Here is a 15,976-nt window from a genome sequence, read left to right on the forward strand (position 1 = left end):
GTTGCTGTGCATTGTGCCTGCTACCGGAGCTACTTCACCATCAGGAATGAAGTGGAATGACACCTGCAAAAATGAGATGATGTGATGATTGCCATGGAGGGAAAAAACAACCTCTTTAGCTTGTTTTTCGTACTGAAAGTGTGTTCTAGCTTGTAATCGCAAGTACGATACGATAGGTTCACCTAAGGAAGGTAGCAAAGAAATACTTGATAAAACGAGAGGGTACAACTGTGGTACACCCCAGAGAACAATGTCTACAAAACAGCTACCCCCTCCTCCCCTTCGTTCTACCTCCTCAATTATGCACGGAAAATGCTCAATAATCATTTATTGCGCTAATCGCAGAACTAAGGCATACAATAAATGTGCCTAAACTGCGTCTTTTTCCATGTATCTTTTTTCGTTAGAAGGGCATCTTTTTTTGCGCAGCGTTTTTTTTTGCGTGTGCTTTTGGCCAGATAATCGTCATTCATGGCAAGAAAAATCGCGGATCAAGCGATGGTTCGTGTTCGGCACGGAGTTCGTTCACGCGACCACTCGAACTCATTTTGCCCTGCATTTGGTGTAAACGCAGAATGCTTACATCGCGTGCAAACTTCTCTTCGTTGTGAGAATGTAAAAAACGGAATCTTTCAAACAGTACATCAAGTACGTCCGGACATGAACTGTAGCAGCGACGTAAACCTTTAACTCGCAAAGCATGTAAACACAGCGGTTGCACCCTCTATGTTGAAGCCAGTTGACACTCCTGCCTTCCGAGGGATCAAATAATTTCAAACACCGGACCAGCAAGCACGAACGCTAATTTATCAGTATTACACGCACGAGCGCTGGCCGTTCCATTCAGAATTCGCTGTAATTCTTTTTATAGCTTCGATCGCGTTCGCGCCGATCACCGAAGTAGTAGTCCGCAATCGCCGCTGCGTTAGTGCGAGGAAATTCTGGCATATTGAGACAAGCAGGCAGTTCTTTGGTAACCCCTTTCATATCACACGGAATAATTTGTTGTTGTCATTGTTACATAAACGAATTTCACACGGATACGATTCGCTGCGCGCGCGACACGCACGCGCGACACGCAATAAACATTAATACTTTCCCTTCTAGCATTCTTACCTTTGCCCCTTGAGCATCCTTGTTCCCACTTTGTGTGCAACATGGAACACAACAGTATGTAGGCATCCTGGACGACAGGAAACGACAGATCGCCGGTAACTCGCTGCAGTTCGATGCTCCGCTTTCCAGTTGAGCCCTTGAACATGGCGGTCGCGCTCGCGGTGGCCGCGAGAGGGCAGCAGATTTTGCATAAGGCCTCATAGGATGGAACGCCGGCTCTTTCTCTGTTGTAGCAACGCGGTTTCACCAGCTCCTCCTCTGACGTCACGCCAGATGGCTTGCCAGTGGCGCAGCCAGTTGCGGCGGTTTCTAAGCAACCTCAAAGCTCGCAGTGCGACAACCGGCCACAGCGAACCGGCGAGAATATGGCCATTGTAGCTCGCTTCAAAATTGTGGGGCGTTCTCGTGTTCGCACACTGCGCTAATGGCTTTATGTTTTAAAATATTGTGACGACATCTCCAGGGACACGTAAGTATTTTGAGAATGGCAAACTATCCAGATCGTGAGCTCCAGCGAAAACATACGCAACCGAAACGGTAGCTTTTGTGTCAAAGATGCCCCATGGCCTTAGGGTGGCAATGTTCTCTAATGTAAATGTGACTTTTGTCAAGCCTGTTAAAATTAGCATTTGGCACGCTCTACAGAAATACTACAAGAAGACGGCTAGAGATGGGCAATGGAGGATGTGTTATCACTCATCATAAACATTTCGTTCCATCTATCACAGTCATGGTTATTGAATCCCTTTGTTATGTGACACCTCTTTTATAAGTCAAGGAGGCAGGTGTGTCAACGCGAAGCTGAGAGAGCATAGAGTCACACTAAAGCAAAAGCGCGCATGCCCACATGGCAGCGCAATGTGAAGATTACAAATCATATCCTCTTCTTTGCGATAAAGAGACCACGACGCAGATCATATCGTTCGGTCTGTCTGCACTGGTTGTGTGTAATCCTGACTGCCTGTTTTAACCTTCACCCGATTGCGCTAATATCCACGCTCTGCAAGCTCCTTGAACGAATGCTAGCCACGATTTTTACATTGTCGCTAGAGCAATACAGATGGTACCACCCGGCTCTGATTGAGTTTCGTGCGCACCCGGGCACAGAAGACGGCCTAGTACATTCCTCATCTAAGGTGCTCTTAGGTGGCAGATCCAACAAAATCTACATGATCCTGGCGATGGACGTCAAAAAGGCTTAGGACAACGTTAGTCACCCTGCAAAAATCGGTATTCTACAGTGGGTCCTCCTTCCACCAGCAGTATGAAGTTTCGTGGCGTCTTTTCTGCAGAGCCGCGTTTTCTCCACCCGCATTGGAAAGGAAAGCGTGCAGGCACTTCGTTTTGGAGCGAGGCGTGCCCAGGGCCGGATTAAGGCGGGGGGGCTACGGGGGTTGCAGCCCCGGGCCCCTCGTTCTCAGGGGCCCCGCTCGACCATATGAATAAAGGTACTGACTACAGTGACGGGGCCCGTCGCTTTAAAATCTGCACTACAGCGACAGGGCCCCGTCACTTTAAAAAAATTAGTACTACAGTGACGGGGCCCCCTCAATATAACAAAATCAAAACCAGCCGATTAGAAGAAGACGCCGTTCGGAACGGCTGTGTCTTTTCATGCTCTCAGCTGGAAACAGCGCATCGGTCACTGGCCGAGGTACTACTTCGTCTGAAACTAATAAGGATAACTACAAGATCATTCTTCCTCGTTCCCAACCGGTAACGTTGTCTTGAATACCGTTTTCCTGCATGCGGACTTGAAAGGCCGTCCTTACCGGGCTCCTGACTTTAGGGATGCGTTCGCGCGTTATCAACCTCCGTGATGTGTTGTGCATCGGACATTATCAAATGAGTCACGTTTGGATGCACCTGCATCTCAACCGTGTCAAGTAAAAGCTAGTCCAGCTCGAGCACATCACCGTCAAGGGACTAAAGTGTGTTGTGTTTGACCCGGAAACGAGAAACATCAAAATGAAGCTACTTTGGGTGCCACGCCATTTGGACAACCGGAGGATTACTGAAGCGCTGGAACCATTCGGAACTACCCAGTCTGTTGCTAGAGAGATGTGGAGGTGTCCAGGAATGGACCACATGGAGACCGGTGCTCGGGAGGTGTCCCTCATATTGAAGGATGGCGTATCGGTAGCTGACATACCGCACATGATGGACATTTATGGGAGCCAGTGCCTTGTACTGGTCCCTGGCAGACCACCTCTTTGTCTGCGTTATAACAGGATTGGGCACGTACGGTGACAGTGCCGAACCCTGCGGTGCACCGAGTGTCGTCGGTATGGCCACACCGCAGAAAGGTGTGTCATGAAATATGAGGACAACCTCTGACAAGGTCCCGGATTACCAACTGATGATGTGTCCGCTCACGTCATGGATGTCACGGAGGTAGTGGACGCATCGGGGGAAGTTAGTCAGCCATTGTTGGTGGGACCTCCCGAGGCTGTGCCAACAAATCCTGCAGCGGGGAAGAGTGAGCACGTGGAGCCCCATACGGTGCCACCTGGTCAAGTGATAAGTGGATCAACAAGTGATAAGCAGGGGGAGCCGATTGGCATGAATTCCATGACTCCCAATGAAGCCTTGGAGGAAGACCATGCTTCATTACCACTGCCTGCCAGTGATGATGAGAGGAGCGACTTGTCTCCCGGTGATGTTGGGGCGATGCTTCCGTTACTTGCCCCATGGAGATTGGTTCATCATCTTGGGCGGATGCTGTGGCTTTGCCTGACGACGTTCCGGGTGGTAGCAGCGGGCCGACGAAAAGGCCTGCCACTGTGGATGGCGAGAAGTCATCCGTCGCGGGCAAAAAGCAGGCGTCCACCGTACTGGACTCCTCGAACGCTGCTTTTCTGGCTAGTGGTCTTGTGGCGCTGGCTGGTCCCAAGAAGCCAGAAAAGGTACTGTCATCCAAGGCCATCCGCAAGGGTGGTTTATCCGGAGGTGGCAAGGACACGTAAGATGCTCCCACAGTATGGCAAGTGTCAGAGCACTTCACGCTGCCACACCTAATGTGAGAGGCCTGAGGAACAGGAGACGACAGGACCAGCTTTTGCGCCTCCTTAAACGGATGGACGTGATCATTGCGGCCATTTAAGAAACAAAGCTCTGTGGAGATGAGGACATATCGGCAGCATTAAAGCCTTTCTTAGAGCAGTACAGTGCTTGTGTTAGCCACTCCGTAGGCTTGTCTGGGGGATGCTTTGTCTTCATCAGCAAGGGCATAGGGTTTTCTTATCACTCGTGTAGCACCGATACTTCAGGGCATTTTATTTGTTGTGGCCTTGTCATTGCAGGTGTTGAGTGGCGTGTCATTTGCCTCTACGCCCCCGTGAACTGTCGTGAGCGTACGTCCTTTTTTCTGTCGGTTCGGGATTTTCTACGTACGCAAAAAGTCATCCTGATGGGGGACTTCAATTGTGTATGTAGTGTGCAGGATCGTTCTAGGCTTAGCGTGCAATATAACCACAGCGTAGCCACCCTGGCTGATCTAGTGCACGAGCATTGTCTTGTTGGTGTTGGAGAGAAGAAAGGGAGTTCCGTGCACTACACTCACTTTCAGTGTACCTCGAATGCACGCATGGATCGAATTTACATTTCTGCAGAAGAAGTTTCTGGGATTTCCGATTATACTGTGTGCCCTATTTTTTCACCGACTATTGTATGATATCTGTTTATTTCGGTAGCTCAAAGCCGCGTGGTGTGCTGCCTCAGTGGGATCTATGGAAGCTAAATGTCTCCTTATTGGCCTATGAAATCTTTTGCAGAAGTATTTCGGAGTGTTTACACAGCACTTTTGCAATAGCTCAGCTTTCATTATATCAAAAATTGGATCTTTTTAAGCAAGAGGTGCGAAACTCGGCTATAGAAGAGTCAGCTCGTCTTGCGTTTCTAAAACGTTTTCATGTTCGTGAACTTTCCCGTACACTGGTGGACCTTCATCCAGGCTTGATCCAGGTAGCAATGCCTGGATCAAGTATAGATAAAATTGGCGTAACTAAAGGACAATTGCAGCAATATGTTACTGAAAACTACCACGGTGCTTTAATTCAGTGCAGAACACGAAGGTTTTTTGACAGTTATCCAACTAGCCGTTCGCTGTGTGATGAGCGCCAATCGGCTCTTGCAAATGAGATAATTGAGATTAATTATAATGGTACTAGGTATACCGACTCACCTGATATTGCCGATGCATTCCATGCTCATTACAGAAGGTTATTTGGTGGGTTCAATTTCGTGGGTCAAGAGCGTGGCTTTCATTCTCTCATTGGGGCACTTCCAAGGCTTACGGATGATGAGTGTGCCGGGGTTTTCGGCCCTATTACACTGGAAGAGATTAAGATTGCAATCTCTTCACTTAAAACAATCAAGACCCCTGGACCGGATGGACTGAGCAGGGAATTTTATCTGATATCCTTGCTCCAGTCCTCTTGGACATATTCATAGCCGCATACGATCACGGTGTTTTGCCACCAACATTTTACTTAGGGCACACAGTGTTAATACCAAAAACTGCAGATAAACACTAGCTGAGATCTGTAGAGGGCTATCGGCCAATCTCTCTCTGCAATGTTGACTATAAAATTTTCGCCAAAATTTTATCTAACCGTCTTCAACAGGTAATTTCTAGTTTAGTTGGCTCTCACCAAACGTGCGGTATTCGACACAGAAGTATTCAAACGAATATACATATTGCTCGTTTTATATTGGAATCGTGTCTGATTCGGTTGAACAGGTGGCCCTTATACAAATTGACCTTGCGAAAGCATTTGATCGGGTGTCTCACGACTGTTTATTTGCACTTTTGGAAGCGGCTAATGTAGGTGATGTGCTATATAGAGGCATTCAGCTTTGCTACAAGAATTGTATTACACAACTTGTCGTCAATCGCAGGTCGTCTGTAAGACAGGGCTGTCCTCTATCGCATGTACTGTTTGCACTGCACATAGAGCCTCTTTGTGTTAGCATACAAAAGAGCCAAAGAGTACGTGGTTCTTTGTTAGCGTCATGTGAAGTTAAAGTTCTTGCGTATGCTGATGACATTGCCTATTTTTGTGCTGACAAGTGTAGTGTTCACGAAGCCCTTGTATTGACTAAGAGGTTTTGTGACGTGTCTGGAGCGTTCATGAATATAGAGAAAACTAAGGGGTTTTGGTTTGGCCTGTGGGGAACTAAACCTTCCAAATTTGCAGGTATTAATTGGGACAACACACCGCTTGAGTACCTTGGTGTGCCTTTGCACCAAATAAGGAACTCAGGACCACACCGGTCTTCAGCACTCACGGATATAAAGCGTGCCTCGCAGGCATGGATGGGGCGAGAACTTTCTGTATTTGCCCGTGCACAAGTCTGCAATGTCTTCTTGGTAGCAAAGCTTGTTTATGTGCTTCAGGTACTTCACTGTGCGCGGGCGAAAGTCCAGGCTGTACATAGAGGGTTTGCTACCTTTGCAGAGTGTTTGCTACAATATGCAGGGATAATTTATTTCTTCCTTTACGGTCTGGAGGTGTTGGGTTAATGTATTTGTTTGTGCACCAACTTGTTTCTCGGTTTTCATTCTACAAGTTGGCGGAGCATCCATTTTTGCGTACTGTAATTTAAGAGCGCATAAGTTACCATTTACGGATTCTCCTTGTTTCTACAGGTGAGGTGAACCAAAAGCCGGCATGGGGTTTTCTGAAAGAACTTGTGGATACTGTTCATTCTCTTACTGCGCGGTTTTCTCTGGTGTACCTGTTTAGTCTTTCAAGGACGGCTATGACGAACACTTTAATTCATAATCGATTCCCCGTGCCCCTTTATCGCCAGCCATACTTGCGGGACCATACGAATAATGTTTTAGACCGTGTCAAGCGTATGTTCGTGCCGCCAAATGCCAAAACGTTTTTCTTTAGGCTTCATTCGCAGACGCTTCGAGTTAAAACATGGCTCCGAGACAAAGGAATGTCGATCCCTTGGTCAGACCATTCCCGCTTGTGCAACCAACCAGAAACTATTGACCACTGTTTTGTGCTGTGCTGTGACGCGGTGTTTTTCTGGGACGTTTTGCAACGGACACTACAAAACGACGTTGATATCACCCCCTACACCATTCGCTTCTTGCAATTTTAGGACATTAATCGGGTGCCATATGACGTTTTTGTGCTACTAGGTTTGTTTATCTTGTGGAAGTGCCGCATGACTGATCGGCATGCTGAACCCCCGATGCCGCCCAAGTGCATTTTTCGGGAACAGGCGGCGTTGGTACGGAGCGTTTATGTTGCGCAGAGTGATCTACCACAGTGGCTGCATCTTTTGGATGCGTGCGTTTGCTTGCCTGAGTTTTGAATTGGTGCCGACCTTTGTTAGACTGACGTGCTTGCCCTTTGCTGTCTGTTAGTGTTTATATTGTGTGTCAATTGCCTTGGCTGACTTCACTCTAAAATTTCCATGTATTAAAAAAAATCACGCCATATCCACGGAATGAATGATGATAAGTGGGGCGAAGCTCGAGAGGGGGAGATCATCGGTAACCGTAACTCTCCCGTGAAAGTTGGCCCATTACATCATTAAGAAAGACGTAAGACTGTGTGCGTACATTGTACAAATCAACTTTTATTTTCGGAGTCAATGCTCGCAGGCCCAGACCTGGTGAAAGACCCCGCGCCATCGAGGACTACCCCGCACCTCTACCACACTTTGTCACGTAGGATGGGACACAACGGTAAAGAATGGAGTTTTATAAAGGGCGAACTTGTGGCCGAACAAGACGAGAGGAAACGAGCAAAGGTCCTTGCGTCTCGTTCGATCTCCGAGAACGACTGCCTGCGTTCGTGGCGTGATCTCTTGCGTGATCGGCCCCTCGCAGTGCACGTGCGCTCGCGCCTCCGTTGGCGAACACAGACAAGCTCGCGCTCCCGGTGCCGAGTTTGCGCTGCCGGTTGCAGCCGGTTCTTGCGCGTGCAACGCGGCCCACTTTGCGACATCTCCGAAAGCATGCGGCGGTCAAGTACCACGAGACACAAGGGGTGGACAGACCTATGGCTTTAGGAGCTTCCCCCGTAAAAAAATTCGGGATTTCGTGTAGTGGTTCTGCCGCTGACTACGGACGTTGTAGTCCGTCGTTCGATTCTCGCACCGTGTTTTTTTTGTGTGTGTGTCTGTGTGTGTGGCCGCGTGGTTAGCGTTTTGTAACAGCATAAAAATTCACGCGGTGAGAGCATCAGTCTTGGTTTTTTTTACTCAAGCGGCCGAACCCCTCCCGCTCACTGGAGCCAAGGCCGACGTAGCCATCGCCAGTTACGCCCGATCTCCTGTAATTATCACCAGTGATTATTAATTAACAGTGACTCTGGCTAGTCAGTGAGCGGAAGCGGTTTGGGCGGTTAGGTAATAATCAAGACCGACTGCTCTCGCTGAAATATTGTGAAGCGGGCGTCGGGTGGCGGCTTGCAGATCCGTTCGGATAGAGCTAGAGTTAGTCCGACCATCTGTAATTATTACTACTGAATAATAATTATTAGTGATTATGGCTAGTCAGTAAGTGGTAGCGCTTTGGCCGGTTGGGTGAAAATGAAGAGAGACTGCTCTCAACGCGAGTTGTGTTTCCTCTGGACGGAACTTTAGTGACAGCTGCCGTTCCGTCTGGACGGAACGCTAGACACAGCCTTTCCGAAAAAAGCGCCAGGCAGCTCGTGCTCCAGGCAGCTCGTGCGAAAGACTGACAGGCAAAACACGTGTAGTGCACGAACGGAGTGTTATATTGAGGGGGCCCCGTCACTGTATTGATTCTTTTAAAGTGACGGGGCCCCGTCACTGTAGTGCATATTTTAAAGCGACGGGCCCCGTCACTGTAGTCAGCAACGTGAAAAAAAAATTTCTTGAATGTGCTTGCTGTCCGCCTCGATAGTTGAAGGTGGCAGCTTCAATTTCACTTTCACAGCGAAGCTGACTAACTAGTGACAGTTGGGGAGGAGTGGGGTACCCTCACGCTATGGTTGACAACCTTCGAGTCCATTTCAATTCGATTTAGTTATTCCTACTTCTCCTTTCTTATTTTCCCGAGCTTTTAAATACTTCTCCTACTTCTCGTTTTCCCGAATAATAAAATATTGCCTTAAGAACATTGTCAATCGTTTAAACCGAGGGACGTTTAATGTAATTCTTGACAACCTAAGCGTTGCCCTAGGAGCTCAGATATTTGCGCACACAGTTTCTGTCAGAAATTTCCATTTATAGCGATTGACAAAGAAATTCATTGCGCTGACGACCCATTCCATAAAGCTACTGAATTATTTGAATCGCATATGGGTGATTGATATCGACTCAATATTTCTCGCACAGATGATTCAGTTTTTAAGCACTACCTGAAGTGTTGCACTTTCCAATACACAATCCCGAGTGATCTTCTTAAAATGATTGTGCAGAACATATTGTTTCCATTGCTGTTATGTTTATACGTTCCTCTCCCTGTATCAAACTAGCAGACTGAATACTGAGTGAGTGAGTGAGTGAGTGAGTGAGTGAGTGAGTGAGTGAGTGAGTGAGTGAGTGAGTGAGTGAGTGAGTGAGTGAGTGAGTGAGTGAGTGAGTGAGTGAGTGAGTGAGTGAGTGAGTGAGTGAGTTAGTGAGTCAGTCAGTCAGTCAGTCAGTCAGTGATTCAGTAAGTGAGTGGGTGAGTGAGTGAGTGAGTGAGTAAGTGCGTGAGTGAGTGAGTGAGTGAGTGAGTGAGTGAGTGAGTGAGTGAGTGAGTGAGTGAGTGAGTGAGTGAGTGAGTGAGTGAGTCAGTCAGTCAGTCAGTCAGTCAGTGAGCGAGTGAGTGACTGAGTGAGTGAGTTAGCAAGCAGGCAGACCTAACCTTGCGAGATGGGCCGGCAGTTGTTTCGTTCGAGTGACGTCTTTTAAAACTATTCGTGACAAATCACAAAGAGTCACAAAGGTTTGTGTACTTCAAAAAGTTCAGGGGAAGAGCCTAGATATCTCTCCTTGGGATCGTGCCCTTTTGCGAATAGGATATCGCGCCAAATGAGGAATGCGGGAAGGCTTTCCTTCAGAGTTCTTTAAATAATGCTGGGTGCTCCATAGCATGCAATGGAGCACATCTTTTGACATCTGTTCTTATTTAAAGCTGCTTGGGATCCACTATTGTTTAGAAGTTGAAATCTTTATCCATCGTGTTGATGGAAAGAGACCTAGCCTCACATGACTGTTTGTTTGTTTGTTTATTGTTTATTTCGGCAACAAAGGAAGTTGCCCTGGGGCTATGGCAAAAGGCAACATTTAAAGTCGCCTGACTAGGCCCCTAGCCCCAGGCAGCACAATCACACAAACAGCAGTTTGGTACAAAATGAAAATGGCTTAGAAATTGTAATTCATACCTTATACAATTCTATGTTCAACTAAACAACAATATCAGGCTAACCATACACAGTTCGTATTTATTTCTGAAATCTGTAGTCAAAATTTGTAAGCATAAATATGCGTAATAAAATAACTCTTGTTACACACCAAGAAAAAAGTTTTTTTACAGAGATTACAACACAAAAGCATTATTACAAAAAAAAACACACAAAAAAAACACACAAAAAAATACGCACACAATAACAGAGCTACAAAAGAGGAGACGGAAGAACATGACATTATTGCTCGAGTAGAAGCCGTTTAACTTTTTTCCGGAAGGCTAGCAGAGAAGAGCAGCTTTGCATCACATCAAGTAGAGAAGGATACATATTTAAAAGATTTGGTATCTGCCATTGAAGCAGTTGCATGCCGTATCCTGTCCTAGTCTGAATTTTTTTAAACGCAGTGTGTCTGAGACTATAGTGCGGATCAGTAATAGTGTATAATGATAAAAATATTCATACTCATACTCAAATATTCATACTCAAATACTCATTTCCCTTATCGTATACAGAAGTAACTATTTCTTGAAAAGTGAAACCACTGTGATTCTAGGTATATATTATAGGCGCTGTAGCACGGGTCACAAAAGAACATGCTTGTGAGGAACACGAGACTTCCAACAGAGTTTTCTCAGGTTAAAGCTTTCTTAGCGGGACCCGTGGCGTTCTGTCAAAAACTAACGCATTTCCTCATAGTCGGGTTGGTCGACTGAAAAGCTTTCATAAGGTAGCTGGACACGTGGCGCGTGCACGCGTGAAAGCGGGATTGCATTGTATCGAAACGGTTAATTTAAATTTCGAAGAAGAGACGCTTCCAGATAATACAGTATACACGCATCGATCGTGAAGAACGAGTGAAATAGTATGCCTTTATCGCATAAACCAGGCATCGGTATACATTCAGATCTTTCCTAGAAGCGTTCACGAAGTGCGCGAAAAATTCGTCGCATGGCATGGTTCTTCGGTCACGAGTTGGGTCTTTGGAGGTTCAACGATCGATTTGATGCACAGAAAAAAAACCTGAAGCATAACAGAGAAAAGGAGTAGCCGCACTCATATGCTATCTATATTGAGAGACGTTGGCTGAACCAGAGTCCTTCAATGCTTTTCTGGTCACGAAACTCCGGATCCCGCTTCATACAGGGACAAAAGTTGCCGCTAGGGTCGCCGCTGTCAGCGCGGGGGCATTTCATGCCCGCGCCACCAGCGCGCAAGCATTCTGCCGAAGCTGGTACCCGTTCGAGGCAGTTGTTGATAGCTCATAAAATATTCTGCTATCATTCATATTTAGCTTGACGTACAATGTGGTTCCTGCACTCGCGTGTGAAAAGGTTTTCTTCGCTTACCTTTGCATATTATCACTGCTTTGATGGAGCCAGTCGTGACGCAGCAATTATCAATGTACCTGTTGCTGCGACAGTTCTTTCATCTCGTGCAGGGCAGCGTTAAATTGTGCTTTGTTTAGACGAAGGTTATCTCGTTGGTTTTGCGACTTTGGCGAAGCCTCAGATTTAGAAAATCGCAAATATTATACGCGCAGTGAGCACCTGCGGCGACGGTGATCGCGCGAGTTATATGCAATCCGACCGTCTACGCCGCCGGTGTTCCCCGCGGCTGCGGTACCGAAACTAAAGCTCAAGCAGAATCATTCAGTTGATGATAGCGCATAGAATATTCTGCTATTACTCATATTTAGCCTGACGTACAATGTGGCTGCTGCACTCGCGTGTGAAAGTTTTCTTCGCTTACCTTTGCACGATATCAACGCTTTGATGGAGCTAGTCGTGCCGCAGCAGTTAAGAATTTACGTGTTGTTGCAACAGTTATTCATCTCGTGCAAGGCAGCGTAAAATTGTGCTTTGTTTAAGCGAAGGTTATCTAGTTGGGCTTGCGACTCTGGCGAAGCCTCACATTTAGAAATTCGCAAATATGATACGCGCAGTGAGCCCCCGTGGCGACGCCGATCGCGCTATACAATCCGACCGTCTACGGCGCCGATGATCGCCGCTGCTGCGGTAACGAAGCTAAAGCTATAAATTTCGTGTGTTTAGTTTGTTACAGTTGACCTCATTCCTGTGCGCTCATTACATAGAGCTTCAGCAAAGCTTCAAACTGCGAGCAATGAAGCTTTTGTCGCATTAATACATGCACATCTCTAGGATTCTAACCAAGTTTAAGTTCGAGTTCACAGCTACCTTGTGTTCGTTTTCATGGAACTTCAACAGGGTAATAAAACTTGCTGTTGGGCTAGTTGGTTCATTCAACAGAGAAACGTAACATAGGAACAGAACGACGAAAAGTGCGTCTCGCGCAATATTGTGCAGCCACTCAAGGTCATTCGGGAAGCTCCAATTTCCGAATGACTTGCTTTCCCAGAAATGTCCCACCCTCCGAGCCAAATCCAACTACCACTTCGATGTTGCATGCTTCAGTTTAACAGGGCGTTTTGCTATGATCGACTATACTCGCAAGGCGTAGCTATGAAGATGCTTGACCGGGGATGCTAGACCTACTGAAATGAAGCAGTGTTTCAAAGTCTCTAAAAAAGCACACTTGTTTATGAGCATGATGCTGCTGCTCCACCACTGGTTTATTCAGCTGACTACTTCACATTGGTTAAAATACACTACATTTTGTCAAGCTAACGAGTTAATAATGCCACGAAGGGGATATTTCAATACATATCGCCATGTCCTCAATGATGATGGAGTGTTCCTAAAACAATACTGTTTATAGCAGAAAACATTTTCACACAATAAGCTATAAAAGCATGAACCATAGACGGCGCCGCGATGTCACGTACTCAAGGGCAACTCTAAGTTCTGAAAGGAAGGAGCGAACTTGTGTTCCGCAATAAGCTAGAAAGCATAAGCGTAGAAGAAACAGTCAGCAAAGGGACTTCCACAGACGAGTGTTAGCAAAGTGAATGCCTCAAAGTTTGCTATGAATTCTTTTGTGTGGAAATGCTTTTCTTTCGAGAAACATTTGTACAGACCGAGAACATTGCTATTGAGATAGGAAGTCTGGGTTAGTGACGGCAAGGTTCCATCTTTTTTTTATTAAACAAAACTGCCGAGCGTTGCTTACGACAGAAAAAGTAAATTAGCACTCAGCTCGTAACACAAGATCAGACAGCAGGTGCATTCATGCACAAGTAACAAAACAAATCCAAGGCACGCATCGCGGCAAATGTTCGCGAGCATGGCATGCACAACAAATCTAATGTAAACGAAGTAAGAATGCAAAGTATATAAATGCACTGAAAAAATACGTACAAGGCCGACACATGAAGGTAACAAATCTACTAAAAACCACGCAAACGTTTGAAGCAAAATGAAAAAGTACGAAGGAAAATTGGCGTTTGACACATCAGTGAATAAACACAGGGAAAGATATTTTTGCGAAAGCAAACAAGGTGACAAAATAAGGTGCATGAATACGCTGGACCACTTGAAAACAGTAAACTACAAAGACAATTTACAAAGAGTGAAAAATAAACTGTACAAAGCCCGGACAAGGATGCAGACACCTACAGGAAAATAATGTGAGTTGTTATGAAGTGGAACCAAAAATAATATGGTTGAGATACCAGAGAACAAAAATTACAAATGCATTTATACAATTAGGTATCACAGAAAAACACAGTAAAATGCTGCACCTTTGCATGCCTGAATACATTCAGGAAGCAATTCAGCTAATCACTTTCTTGCCCCCCCCCAGCTGGGCATGATGCACGCTTACTCGCCCGTGCAAGCTTATTCTTTTCCCTCGTAAAGAAGTGCAGATGACACCTGAGAAAAAAGTGCACAACTTCTGCCGTGGTGCATACCCACAACCCACAGCAGCTGCTGAAGTACGCTCCTCCAACAACACTCTCTCCACAATGTTCATGTAAACGTCCGTACAAGCCACTCTACTAAGAGTGAGTTCTTCGACGTAGCTTTCCACAATCTGCAGGAGACTGAGCAGTCGGCTTGACGGTACCCGCAGGAAACCTCTTGACTTTGCAAGTATTAGGTCGCTTGCTTGCCGAGATGAGCCCTTCAGAGTGTCCACATAGCTGAGGCAGCTCATGGTGAGGAACTTCTTTGTCACATAGCCCGCGAGGTAGTCGAGTAGGCACTCTTTGGACGACAGCACTTGCCTCGAAGCAGATGCAGCTTGTATGCTCCCTGGTGGCTCCAACAAGACATCGTCGAAGAGGACTGCCAGGGCATCAACCTGAAATGCATATTTCATGTTGCCATGTTTCAGCATTGTTTTCTAAAGCATGTATATAATATAAATCTGGGCTGATTGGTCATTCATAACAAAGATTTCGGTAACTAACTACTGAAAAAAGAACACATAAACCAACAACTAATTTCACCTTTGTTCTCTTTTGTCCCTAAATAGAAAAATAATTGGTGTTCTACCTGATTGTTGGCAGGCGGTTCCTTTTTAAAGAGGGCCTGGAGCTTGAGCAGGAGTTGTGGCCCATCACCATCAACAGAAGCAGGCTTAGGTGGCCGCACCAGGTTGTTTACCGAAAGCATACGGTAAATGAACAAGAAGTGTTGCACAGTAGGCTGCCCTCCATAACCAGCTACGTGCCTCACTATGCCAAAGAAGTGCTCAAAGAAAGCAATTTGTAGTAAACGCAGAAGCTTGAGATGTAAATATGGTTACCTCCAAGGGCTCTTGTCCGAAGTTACCCACGAGCACGTAGCCGAAACCACAGCCAAGGAGCATCTCAACTAGTGCAACTGTGCTGTGGAGCGTTATTCTAAGCGCTGCACAGGTTGGCTTGCTCAAGAAACACGCACGCCTCGCCACAGGCAACGACTCAATGTACTTCTGCCACTCGTCCAGCCAAGTTATATTCTCCTTCAACGTCTGAAATTCAGTAACAATATCAGCATAGGTAAAAATAGTGCCATTATTAGAATAATAATATCAGTCACTTACAGACATGTGTTCAGCTTCATTGTACATCACATGCTCTGGTTTGCGAGAATTGAGGCTGTAGAATAGCTTGTTCATGCGTCTTGTAAGCGTGAAATTGCTGCCCAGGGACGACGCTTCTCGCACGCCTCTTGTGTACTGTGAAACTCCATGGCCGAAGCAGTGCTTTCGCTAAACAACTGTAAAACACACAGAATAATTTTAAGCCACCATGCTTCCCTTTTTTCAGTGACAAAAATAATTATACAGACATGTTCCAAGGTGTAAATTAGTTGAGTTTCTTGCCTGGACAGCAAGTCGGACACTCATTTTCTGGAATGCATTTGGAGCAACGTGCGCTTTCGACAGCTTGGGCACCGCACGCAGCCCAGCTTGCTCCATTTCATACTCCAGTAGGGCAGAGTAGTGGCAGTGAAACATTTCTTGGCTTTCGGGCAGCTTTAACAATAACAAATGTCACGAAAATAGACAATGTAGAGCACAATTAGTGCAGATGCAAACACTTCTTACCAGAAACTTGCCAACCTTCT

The 15,976-nt window shown here is 46.2% G+C and overlaps 1 pseudogene; it reads right to left on the reverse strand.

Annotated features, from left to right (window-relative positions):
- Positions 1-14,196: 14,196 nt before the first annotated feature.
- Positions 14,197-15,598, reverse strand: LOC144165844 (uncharacterized; annotated as a pseudogene).
- Between the last annotated feature and the right edge of the window lie 378 nt (positions 15,599-15,976).

Source organism: Haemaphysalis longicornis, unplaced genomic scaffold, assembly GCF_048455015.1.
Source record: "Haemaphysalis longicornis isolate Haplotype H1 unplaced genomic scaffold, Haemaphysalis longicornis Haplotype H1 scaffold_15, whole genome shotgun sequence".
NCBI lineage: Eukaryota > Metazoa > Arthropoda > Arachnida > Ixodida > Ixodidae > Haemaphysalis > Haemaphysalis longicornis.